The sequence below is a fragment of the Apium graveolens genome, chromosome 8 (assembly GCF_009905375.1).
Source record: "Apium graveolens cultivar Ventura chromosome 8, ASM990537v1, whole genome shotgun sequence".
NCBI lineage: Eukaryota > Viridiplantae > Streptophyta > Magnoliopsida > Apiales > Apiaceae > Apium > Apium graveolens.
In genome coordinates this window covers 99,008,634-99,021,388 of record NC_133654.1, presented here as the reverse complement: position 1 = coordinate 99,021,388, position 12,755 = coordinate 99,008,634, and the positions used below count along the sequence as shown (strand labels likewise).

The 12,755-nt window shown below is 35.9% G+C and overlaps 1 non-coding gene across 1 annotated transcript; it reads right to left on the bottom strand.

Moving 5' to 3' along the window:
• Positions 1-12,113: 12,113 nt before the first annotated feature.
• Positions 12,114-12,220, bottom strand: LOC141682081 (small nucleolar RNA R71). The gene has a single exon (XR_012559485.1). It is a non-coding gene; the product is annotated as a small nucleolar RNA R71 (small nucleolar RNA).
• Positions 12,221-12,755: the final 535 nt, after the last annotated feature.

Below are 12,755 nucleotides of genomic sequence, written 5' to 3'. Positions count from 1 at the left end.
TTTTGCCAGGTAAGGATCCTGCCTCTCTTTAATTCTTTTTTTCTCTAAATCTTCTCTCTCATCCTCACATGAAAGGCTCAAAAGATTTTGTCCTGCAGAAATAAGAGGTGGTTGAGAAGAGTTGTCTGTGGTCACATGACTAGAGGTACCTTTTTGTAAAGGACTAGGCATGATCATTCCATCAGGATTTAAAGAACTAGTAACAACTGATATAACAATATCAGAATTTAAATTAAATGTTGATAGAGAAAGATCAGTATTTGTACCTTGTGCTTCTGAAGGATCAGCTTCTATGATAGCATCCAAAGGAGGTACTGATAGAATATCAACAGATGGTGGAGTTGGATGTATCTTTCCTTCAGTATCAATTGCCAAAACAACTGGACCAGGAGTCAACCCTTCACTACCACTTTGAGGTAATGGTTCTTGTGGGGCTGGAGATTTAGGAGTTGCTGGATTACTTTGAAACCCAGGTTCTTGTGTACTCCTCTTCTCAATGTCAGTATCATACTCCTGTTCAGCTCCTAGTTTGAAGCCAGTTGTTTGCTTGAATCTTTGAGGATCAAACTTCTTACATAAATATTTGACTTGTGAGACTTTTGTATGAAGTTTAATGCAGCTGCTTTATTCCATTCCACTATTGAATTTAGTAGCAAGAGGTTCCATATCTGTAATGTCTGCTACACCACTTTGAGGTGTAGGTTCTTGTGTGACTGGATCAGGACTTGTAGTAGCTGATGTATCTCTTTGAGATACAGATTCTTGTGTGCTTGAACCATAAAACTTCCCTTGTTTCTGCAGCCTCTTTGCTATCTTCTCTACTTGCTCATGAGTGACCTCTCTCACTTTTCTCTTCAGCTTCACTGGAGATCAGAAATTGTGAAAAGTGCATCAACAATTATGTTTTCCTGAGTATCAGTAATTGGTCGTGCTGACACAAATGCATCATGTCCCTCCTCAGCTATTTCCTGTTTGAGCTTCAGCTTTTGTTGAGAAAAGTAGGTCTTGACCAATTTCTTTTTTCTTGGTCTAGAGCTTGAATCAGTATTTACAGCAACAAGATGTTTTGTGCCCTCTTCAGTTGGTAGTACAGCTAGACCCTGAGTAGAATCAGGATTTGTTTTCTTGAATTTTGATGATAAGGTAGCATTGTCCTCATCCTCTGATTCTAACTCAGCAAGTACAAGATTTCTCTTAACAATTTCTGAAGGTTTAGAAGAAGCAGAAACTTGTACGTTGGAACCACTAGATCTTCCAACAATGGCATTAGCACCAGTGTCCTGAGCAAACTTCAACATAGCTCTCTGACCATAAGGCCTAGCAGACTGGGCAATAATGTCCTGTGAGTTCTCATTAGAATCCCTAATATCACGTGGGTTCTCAATAGAAGCCCAAATAATTTTTCTGGTTTCTTTCTTTTTACAACATATGTCTTTTGGGAGGCACTTGAAGTGGATTTTGTTTGAGGAAGTGTTTGGGCTTGGGTTAGCTACAGGGGGTTCCCAACAGTAATTTCCTGTAACTTAGCACTTTGTAGATTTTGCAATCCATAAAATAGAAAGCTTGCAATTAGCAAGTTCCTGGCAGAGAGTGGCAGCCTGGGAGGTGCAAGAGCAACCTTCTCTTTATCCTTATATATTAAATCAGAGAAAGCCCTTTTTGTGAGCTTAAACACTAAAATGATTTGATTAGCAGTGATTGGGGTATTGGAAAAACAGATATTAAAAATTAACTGACAAAACCTAGCATATTAAACTACATTAGGATCAGCTTTTAGTCTATCCCCTATAAAATAAAGAACTACTCTACCAAAATCATAGTGAGCACTATGGATTAGAAAGTACCCAATTTTTTGTGTCATGATGGGAAGGGCATCAAAATTAGTGCATTTGTTGTTCAAAGCCCTGGTAATGCAGTCAAAGTAGAAATTCCACTCCTTTCTTAGACCATTTCTTTTCAACTTCCCCAATTCTTCATATCCTTATCATAGCCAATCTCATTGAAAAACCTCCTCATCTAACCATCTAAAACAAAAGTTGAATAAGAATTGTGAGCGGGGAGATGAAGAGCTTCCCTTATAGTCTGAGGAGTGAAAATCTTCGTCTCCTCATTGAACTCGAAAGTGATACTGGGAGTACCACTCTCACCACCATCATCATAAACGCCATTTCTCCAAAACATGAGAACCTGGTCCCTAGAAACAACTGTAGGTTTAGTTAAAGCAAAACCCACCTCAATGGCTTTCAATAAATTCTGAAAGATATGAAAGTCAGGATTCATTCCAGTGTTATCCAGAATAGCATCGTAGTTGTTGGTGACAAACTTAGCACCTCCATGAACAAAATTGATGATGTAGCAGATGAAGTCATGATTAATTTGTGGAGAAAAGTTTAAAAACTGATGAGGGTATCAGTGTTTATCTTATTGAGAAAAGAAGATAGTTAGAGAGTAAGAGAGTAATAAAATTTGATAAAGTGATAATTGAAAATTAAAAATTGATTTTGTTTAACACTGTACTCTAACTCACACAGAGGGTTCAACTTAGTGGGACACTTGGCAAGTTGTCATTGATCAGGAAAACAATCATGGAGCGTGTATTAATGTGCAGTAATTACTTGCACAATTATACAAAATACTGTTTTACAAAAGCTCAATCATTTTTCCTAAACTCACGCCATCAGACTTTACACATGTAATTAATTACATAAAAATTACCCACTTTACTAAATCATTGTTTTTACTTAAAATACTGGTTTAAGAATATTTTTGAATAAATTCAAAACATCATCAGAGTTTAACAGTCAATCATGATTTGACTATTATCAGTATTTAATCCACTACTGTCAGGACTTATCAGTCAACTCAACCTTGACCAATATCAATATTTAGCTATATACATTCAGAGTTTATCATGCGACTAATATTAGAGTTTAACTATTAGGATTTAAACTCAACTTCAATTTTAAATAACAAATAGCATGAATACATGGCATTAGAGTTTAACATAATTATCAGACTTTAAGAATTACTGATACATAGAATAAGATACCACGCTCTGATAATGTTTTTCTTGTCTCAAATCACAACTTATGCTTCAGTGTTTGAGAATTATCCTGAAATCATTCCCAATTCATTCACCAGTCTTGTAAGAGTTGCTTCATAGAATAATTTGGTGAAGATATCTGCTAATTGCCGATCTGTAGGCACAAAGTGCAATTCCACTGTACCTTTCATTACATGTTCCCTTATGAAATGATGCATTATGCTGATGTATTTAGTCATTGAATGTTGTACTGGATTTCCTGTCATTGCAATAGCGCTTTGATTATCACAATATATAGAAATTTTAGAATATTCTAACCCATAATCCAATAGCTGATTCTTCATCCAAATAATTTGAGCACAACAGCTTCCTACATCAATATACTCAGCTTCTACAGTTGAAGAGGAAATTGACTTTTGTTTCTTGCTAAACCAAGAAACTAATCTACCACCAAGAAATTGGCAGCTTCTTGAAGTGCTTTTCCTATCTATTTTGCATCCTACAATATCAACATTTGAATATCCAATTAGCTTAAAATCTGAATCTCTAGGATACCATAATCCAAGATTCATGGTGTCTTTGAGATATTTAAAAATTCTTTTCACAGCTAACAGATGTGGTTCCTTTGGATCAGCTTGGAACCTACACACAAATAGGTAGCATACATGATATTAGGTCTACTAGCAGTCAAATATAGGAGTGAGCTAATCATACCTCTGTAGTTAGTTATATCTATTAATGAACCAATATTTAAATCTAACTTGGTTAACAGTGGCCATAGGAGTTGTTGTAGATGAACTGTCTTGCATTCCAAATCTTTTGAGCAAATTCCTGGTATACTATGATTAATTGATGAAGATTCCTTCTTCAGTCTGTTTGACTTGTAATCCCAGAAAATAACTCAATTCTCCCATCATACTCATCTGATATATTGACTGCATTAACTTTGCAAATCTCTCACAAAGTTTATCATTAGTAGAGCCAAAAATGATATCATGAACATATATTTGAATTAACAACAAGTACTTATAAAATAAAGTTTTATCAATTGTACCTCTTTTGAAACCAATTTCCAATAAGAATTGAGCAAGTGTTTCATACCATGCCCTTAGAGCTTGCTTTAGTCCATAGAGTGCCTTATCCAGCTTATAAACATAATCTGGATACTTTGGATCAATAAACCCTGGAGGTTGTTCAACATAAACTTCCTCATCAAGTTCACCATTTATAAATGCACTCTTTACATTCATTTGGAACACTTTGAACTTCATGTGAGAAGCATAGGCTAGAAATATTCTGATTGCCTCAAGCCTTGCAACTAGAGCAAAATTCTCATCATAATCAATGCCTTCTTGCTGTGAATAGCTCTTTCCAACCAGCCTTACTTTATTTCTTATAATAATGCTCTCACTATCAGTCTTGTTTCTGAACACCCAGTTTGTACCAACTACTGATCTGTTCTTTGGTCTTGGTACTAATGTCCAAACTTTGTTCCTTTCAAATTTATTTAGTTCCTCTTGCATTGCTGTGATCCAATCAACATCTTAAAGAGCTTCTTCCACTTTCTTGGGTTCAGTTTGAGATAGAAAAGAATAAAATAAAAATTTATTTGAGTGGATTTTCTGGTCTTTACACTACTATCAGGATTTCCAATTATTAAGTCAGGTGTGTGTGACTTAGTCCATTTTTTTGCAGAAGGAAGTTGATTTCTTGAAGTAGAACCTCCCCTTGATCTATGAAGTATTTTGTTCCACTTTGTCTTGTACCATCATTATTTCCTGAAGCTCCCCCTGAATCAGTATTTCCAGTACTATCAGTATTTAATGAATCAGAGTCTGATGGAGTATCTACTGATATTTATTGATTTAAATCACTTGACTCTTGATGTGAATCATGTTGCTCCCCCACAACATGTGCTTCAATATTTACAGAATTGCCACTGATATGTGGCTCATCAAAGTTTAGAGTGATATCAGGATTTGCAGTATCAGGATTTGTCAGGTCATCATGATTTAATTGTTCAACATATGGTACTTCATTTTCAAATCTCAACTCTTCATGGTCATCCACATCTTCTAGAACTGTAATCTTTTTGTCGTCAAAAGACACATGTATAGATTTCCTGACCACCCTTGTTCTCAGGTTATAAACTCTGAAAGCTTTTGTTAACAGCGGATTTCCAACAAAAATGCCTTCATCAGCTTTTAGATTAAATTTTGTAAGCTGCTCAGGATGAGTTTTGAGAACAAAATATTTGCATTCAAATATGTTAAATTACTTCAAATTTGGATTCTTTCCTTTCACCATCTCAAATGGTGTTTTCCATGTTTGTTTATCAATGTTGCATTTTGTGTGAAGCATGCAGTTTGCACAGCCTCAGCCCAGAAGTAGGTTGGCAATTTTGCTTCTTCAAGCATAGTCCTTGCAGCTTCTATGAGAGTTCTGTTCTTTCTTTTAACAACTCCATTTTGCTGTGGAGTTCCAGGGGCAGAGAATTCCGGTTTGATCCCCTTGTATTTACAGAATTCCTCCATGGTGCTATTCTTGAATTTAGTTCCATTATCACTTCTTATAATCTTTACTTTATGAGTTGATCTTTTTCCAGTTCCCTTACATGATTAAGAATAATTCACGGTGTCTCATCCTTGGTGTGCAGAAAATGCACCCATGTGTCCTTGTATATTCATCAATAATAACAAGTGCATACCTCTTCTTTGCAATAGACATTACATTTACTAGACCAAAGAGATCAATATAAAGCAAGTGATATGGTTAAAGAATTGAGGATTCAGTTTTACTCTTGAAAGATGATTTCTTTAATTTGGCTTTCTAGCATGAGTCACATAAGCCATCAGGAATAAATACTGCATTGGGTAATCCTCTCACAAGATCTTTCTTCACAAGTTCATTGATGTTGTTGAAATTGAGATGAGAAAGTCTTTTATGCCAGTTCCAGCTGTCTTCCACATATGTTCTACTAAGTAGACATATTTCAAAATTATCAGTATTTGTGGAGGCCCTGGCTTCATATAAGTTAATATGTCTTTAACCAATTAATGCAACCTTGCCATCTGATTTACTAACAATTTCACAATATTCTTCATAAAAAATCAAATTGTAACCTCTATCACAGATTTGACTCACACTGATCAGATTATGTTTGAGTTTTGCAACTAGAGCTACATTTTCAATGATGACATTTCTAAGCTTGATTTTACCATATCCCAAAATCTTTTCTGAGTTGCCATCTCCATAAGAAATATTGGGTCAACCTCCTCCTTAAACTCTAATAGCAGGGATTTATTTCCAGTCATGTGTCTTGAGCATCCACTATCTAAGACTAGAGAAATTTTCCTATTACCCTACAATCAGATTAAAAATTAATTAGTGTTTTTCAGGACCCAGACTTGTTTGGATCCTTTGGCCTTTTTAAGTCTGTTAACATTTGCAGCAAAAGAATTTGAATCATAGTTTATGCTAATATTCTTAACATCAGAGTTTACACATGCGAAAACAACTTTTGATTTATTTAAAGAGGGTTTCAGTTTATAATAATCATAATACAAACTGTGATACTCTTTACATGTGTAAATTGAATGCCAAACACTACCACAATGAAAACATGGATTCTGTGGTTTATATCTAACTATTCTATTCTTAAACTCTGACTTAGAAGAAACAATGTTTATCCCTTTATTCTTCCGGAAAGAAACAACAAGATGATTAGAATTACCACAATTAAAACAAGCCTTTCTAGGTGCATTAGGAATAGGTTTATATTTGTTCTCCTTATTGACACCTACTTTTCCATTTCTATTTTTTCTAGGTTGTTTTTCCTTGTTTTTTTTTATTTTGACTTCCTTCAGCTTTTGCTTAAGCTGTTTCTCAGTCATTAAACCAACATTTACTGACTTGCTATGAAATTGTTCACACTTATCAATTTTTAAGTTTGACTTAGATGCTGATGTTGACCCTTTTTCATTAACTGACTTAACATTCTCAACACTTAAACTAACCTTAATAGGACTTAACTGAGACTTGTTCAGTTTTACCTTTTTATCAGTATTTATTGATTTAATTTTCTCAGTTCCTTTTTCATTTACTTACCAGAATCAGATTTGTCAGCTTATCCTAATCTTGATCCCCAACAACCATTTTCTATTAAATCCTGAGTTGTTTTTCCTGAACTAGTCCAAAGCTTAATTACTTTTCTTTCTTTAGCTAGTTCTTTTTCTAAGCATGCATGCATTTCTAACAATTTTTCTTGAACATACAAAGCATTATCTCTTTCCTTTTGAGTTTCTAGTATGAAAACCAACTCAGATTTTAGGTGATCATTCCTTTTCTTAAGGTCAGAATTTTCAGTTTTAATCCTAGCACTTTCAAATGTTTAATCCCTCTAACTAACATGTAGAGATTTAAGAAATAGCCTTAGTTCACAAATATCATCAGTATCAAAAGCAAGTGTGGTTTGAGGTACCTTCAACTCAGCAGTATCAGTATCAGTCTCACTTTCAACATTTTCCATAAGAGCATAGTTAACACCATCATCTGATTCTGATGTATCATCCCAGTTCTTCTTCTTGGTGATCAAGGCTTGTTTCTTCTCAGCCTTTGGCTTCCTGCAGTCAGCTGCAAAATGTCCAACTCCATCACAGTTGTAGCACTTTGTCTTTGACTTATCATATTTTCCAGATTTTGACTCCTTCTCATCAGTATTTCTTTTGTAATTCCTCTTATCAGTATTTAGTAGAGCCTTTCCTGGAAATTTTTTTCCCATCTTGAAGTCTTTGTAGACCATTATCTTGAAGCTTTTAACCAAAAGAGCAGCCATCGGTTCAATGTCTTCATTATTGTCATGATCACTTTTAATGTCTGATTCACTTCCGGAGTTTGAGTCATCATCAGAGTTTGATGACTCAGTATCAGACTTTGCAATCATAGCCTTACCTTCGAAGTAGTTTTTCCTCCCATCTTTCTCTCTTGGTTTCTCTTCAACCTTGAATGCAACATGTCTTGCTTTAGGTCCTTTCCTCTTGCTCCTGTGCTCCATCTCCAGTTCATGAGTCTTCAGCATGCCATAGATCTCATCTAGAGATGTTTCATCATGATCATAATTATCCCTTATTGATTTGACTTTCAAGTCCTACTTTTCAGGGAGTGCAAAAAGAAACTTCAAGTTAAAGTCTTCTAAATCATATTCTTTGTCAACCAGTGACAAGTCATTCATCAGCTTTTAAAACCTGTCATAGATTTCAGTTAAGGACTCATCAGACTTTGAGTCAAAGTGCTCATACTCCTGAGTGAGTATAGTTCTTCTGTTCTTCTTGATAGCAGTGGTGCCTTGACACTTGACCTCTAAAGTGTCCCATATTTCTTTGGCAGTTTTACATCCAATGACCCTATTGGACATGATACTGTCAAGACTTCTATGCAAGATATGTCTGACTTTTGCATCTTTCATAATAGATGAAAGATCCTCAAGAGAATAGTCCTTCTTGTCTTTATCAACCATCTTTTCTTCTGGGCCAACAACAACAACAACTAGTTTCATTATCCTGTGAGGATCATCATAAATCATGTTCAGATATTCAGGATCTATTGCTTCCAGACATATGGCCATCTTTACTTTCCAGATTGGATATTCATGTATCTTCAGGATTGGAACCTTGATAGCCTCATATGTGACGTCTTAAACTCGAGGTTAGGAATGAGGACCCACAATACCACTAATATTAATATAATAAGATTAGAAATATAATAAACCCCGAAACTAACAGATCTAAAAGGATAAAGTATGAGACAAGATTACAACTACCAACAAGAATAATATTATTACAACCCAAAGTATAATTAAAACCAAAATATCCAATTCCGACTTGGAACCGAAAGATAACCCACAAGTATCTAATTCATCTAATACATTTCCCACCATCTTATTGTCGCTTGCTCACACAATATCTACCTGATCTGGCATCTGAAATCCCAAAACACGGTAGGGACCGCTAGGAACACTCTTGCGAGCGGTGAGTCTAACTCTGGCCATCTTCTTGCTTAACTGACTTTATTAAATCAAAGCAAATAAAAGAGCAAAAGAAGCTCAGCAAGTAACTATATAAGTAATTCTAAATATCAACATAAATAACATCATCTGAGGTATTCTAACTCAGAATAAAAAAACTAGGTGGCCGCTTTCTATCAATTTCTGGGAAAGGTGGGTTCCAAGGAAAGGTTTTAAAAGCTTTTGAGATTTAACTTGTATAACCAATGTTTCTCAAGATCAATCAATAGGGAGAGTTTCACGCTTTGAGAGATAAATTGCTCTAAGCTATGGGCATCAATTTAAAAGTATAGTGACAGGGTTCTTAACAAGATTCTCAGAACTTTAAGGAAAATTCAATTCAAACTATTCAACTTCAAATCAAAAGAAAAGCATAACGCTTGTTGCAACATTTATAAAACTTTTAATTTTTATTCTTTAGCAATAAAGAACCCTTGATTGGAATATCCATCTTTTTGAGTATAATACGGGTGATCAGCCCATACTGACATCCATCCGGTCATTAAGGTACCTATGACATTATTTCAGCCTTATATTGGACTAGCCCCGCTAGTCTCTTACGTGACTCGACTAGTCCCATTAGCCTCTTACGTCTCTATCTAATCCATCAGGAATTCTTTTGGAAAACCTTTATGTTGGAAGTATCGAAGATTTGACTAAGATCATTTTAATATTACCAAATATATGAAATCATTTTGACTCAATCAAGTCGAAAGTCATTCTTAAGTTCATTTTAAGAATTCAAGGAAAGTGAATAAATCGAAAGTAAACAGGGGTAATAAGTTAAGGATATGGATCAAATGTTAAACAGGGTATATCAAGGTCGTGATCAGGATAGTTTCAAAGAATGACGCATAACCCATGCATAAGGGATTATCAAAGGAATCTGGGTTAACAAGATTTAACATATGAAAGGTTCAATATGGCTCTCTTAGGGTCAAAGGATCTTAAGTTAACAAAATACGAGAATATGGCATAAGTACTTGGAGAAAGGGGTTACTATTAGGGTTTATCACAAGGATCGATAACGAGTTTATCACAAGAATCAGTAGCAGGGTTATTGATAAGTGGATTTTATATCCACTTGGAACGCTTCATTACAAGCTTAAATTGGTGTTTTGGACTCAAGTTGTTGATATTTTGATGTGTTTTTGTGTTATTGTATTTCAGGTATCAGTTAAATGAATAAATGAGCTTTTAAAGGAAATATGATAAAAAGTGATCAGATTTCAAAGCCAAGGCCATTGTCAAGTTGTAGAGAATCTCGTTAGCTTCGCGTGGGCAGTTGAATCGCCTAATTCTGACGAGTAGAACTCAAGTTATGGCCAAAACAAGATTCATCAGAAATTTCCCAGACAGTAGCTGAGCGCCCGCTCAGGAGAGCTGAGCGCCCGCTCAGGAGAGCTGAGCGGCCGCTTAAGGCGCGGCTGGTCGCTGATTTCGCTGAAAAAGCCTTTTTTTTAGTGGAATTTGACGATTTTAAGGGTCCAGGTCCACTAGGGGCGTATATATACTTAAAAAAAGGGTTTTCATCATCCGGGAAGATTGGGATACCAAGGAGAAGACCTAGAAGCACAGAACAACTCCGAAAAAGAAGATCTTAATTTCAACATGTGATTCTTTGAATTAGTTGTAACTTTGGATGCTCATTTTCGTTCTTGTTGAACCTAGATCTCGTTTATTCGTACTTTGATTATTATTCAGTTTATTAAGACCTTGTTTTATACCATGCTTTCATTGGAACCCATGGTGACGATGAGTTCGATTATGGGCTAATCGTTGTCATGGGATTCTAGCGGATTTACTTATGGATTTCAATAATTAATTTGTTTCGATATCTTGGTGTGTGATGATTGATTGATATCCTAGTATTGGTTGTGCTTATTTGTCTTATGTGCGTAACTAACATATAAGATAGTGTGTTAATCTCTATTGAAGCGACGGTGAATATAGAGGTTTAGAACTTGCCAAGCTAGCATAGGTTCATGTATTGTATGCATGATTCGTAGGTAACTCTAACCGTTTTACTTGCCCCGTTATGTTGTCAAATTCTATAGACATATAGGGTCTCAATATAATTGGTGCCTATTCAGCTTCTATCACTTTTATGGATGTCTGGTAGAAAGGTACTCGTGCAACGAAAGTTGGCGTTTATCAGTTTCTTGTTATATGATTAGTGTCATCACCATCACATGCTAAGGTTAAGAACAATAATGCTATTTGAATGAAGTATTTAATGAAGTTAGGATCCCATGTTTGTCATATATAGTAATTCAACCTCAATTTTCTTAGTTAATGTTATTTAGTATAATCTCTTAGTTTAATAAAAACCCAATTTGTTATTTGTCTTAGCATTGAGTGATAACAATACATTGTTGCATAGGTGCATAAATTGAACTTAACCTAAACCAGTCTCTGTGGGAACGAATCTGATTTATATCTTATACTACTTGCGAACGCGTGTACTTGCGTGAATATTAGCGCGTGTTTTCGCCCTAACAAGTTTTTGGCTCCGCTGCTGGGGACTCGGTGTTAATTTTTAGTTTATATGCTTGTCATAAGTGGTCGTTAAAGTTCACTGACTCCGATTCTTTTACTTTCACGGTTTATTTGTTTCTGTTTCAGGTACTCATTACAATGGGAGATCCGGCAGCACGAACGAGAGCCTTGATGGATTTTTCTCAACCCAAGATCAATGACATTCAATCTAGCATTGTCCGACCAGCTATTACAGCTAATACCATAATTCAATGGGTGCAGAATTCAGTCCAGTTTGGGGGTTCTCCAACGGAAGATCCCAATATGCACATTAGGGATTTCATTGAAATCTGCGTCACCTTCAAGTTCAACGGTGTTTCTGAAGATGATGTGAAGCTGAGATTGTTCCCATTCTCTCTGAGGGACAAGGCTAAGAGCTGGTTACACTCTCTACCAGCTGGTTCGATTACTACTTGGGAAGATCTTGCTCAGAAGTTTCTTACTAAATTCTTCCCTATGGCGAAGACAACTGCACTCAGGAATGCTCTCACTCAATTTGCGCAGCAATCGGGAGAATCTTTATATGAAGCTTGGCAGCGCTACAAGGAGATACTTAGGAAGTGTCCTCATCATGGCATGCCTAATTGGATGATCATCAATTGTTTTTACAATGGTTTGGGAGCACAATCCAGACCCATACTCAATGCAGCATCAGGTGGAGCATAATGGGAAAAGAGCTATGAGGAAGCTTATGATCTAATTGAACTGATGGATGCTAATGAATATCAGTATCCAAACCAGAGATTTCCACAGGGCAAGGTAGCAGGAGTTCTTGAAGTGGATACAGCTACGACTATCACTGCTCAACTAAAGGCGTTGTCTATGAAGATCGATTCTCTGGCTAACTACGGTGTTAAGCAGATGACCAGTGTTTGTGAGATGTGTGCAGGTCCGCATGCGACAGAGCAATGCGCTATATCTAGTGACTCAGCTCAGTTTGTGAGCAACTTTCAGAGATCGTAGCATCCAGTTCCTGCCACTTATTATCCTGACAACTGGAATCATCCTAACTTCAGCTGGAGCAATAATCAGAATGCGACGCAAAAGCCATTTCAGCAGTTTGGAAATAAGCTATTCAATCCTCCAGGTTTTCAACAACAAATTGACCAAGAC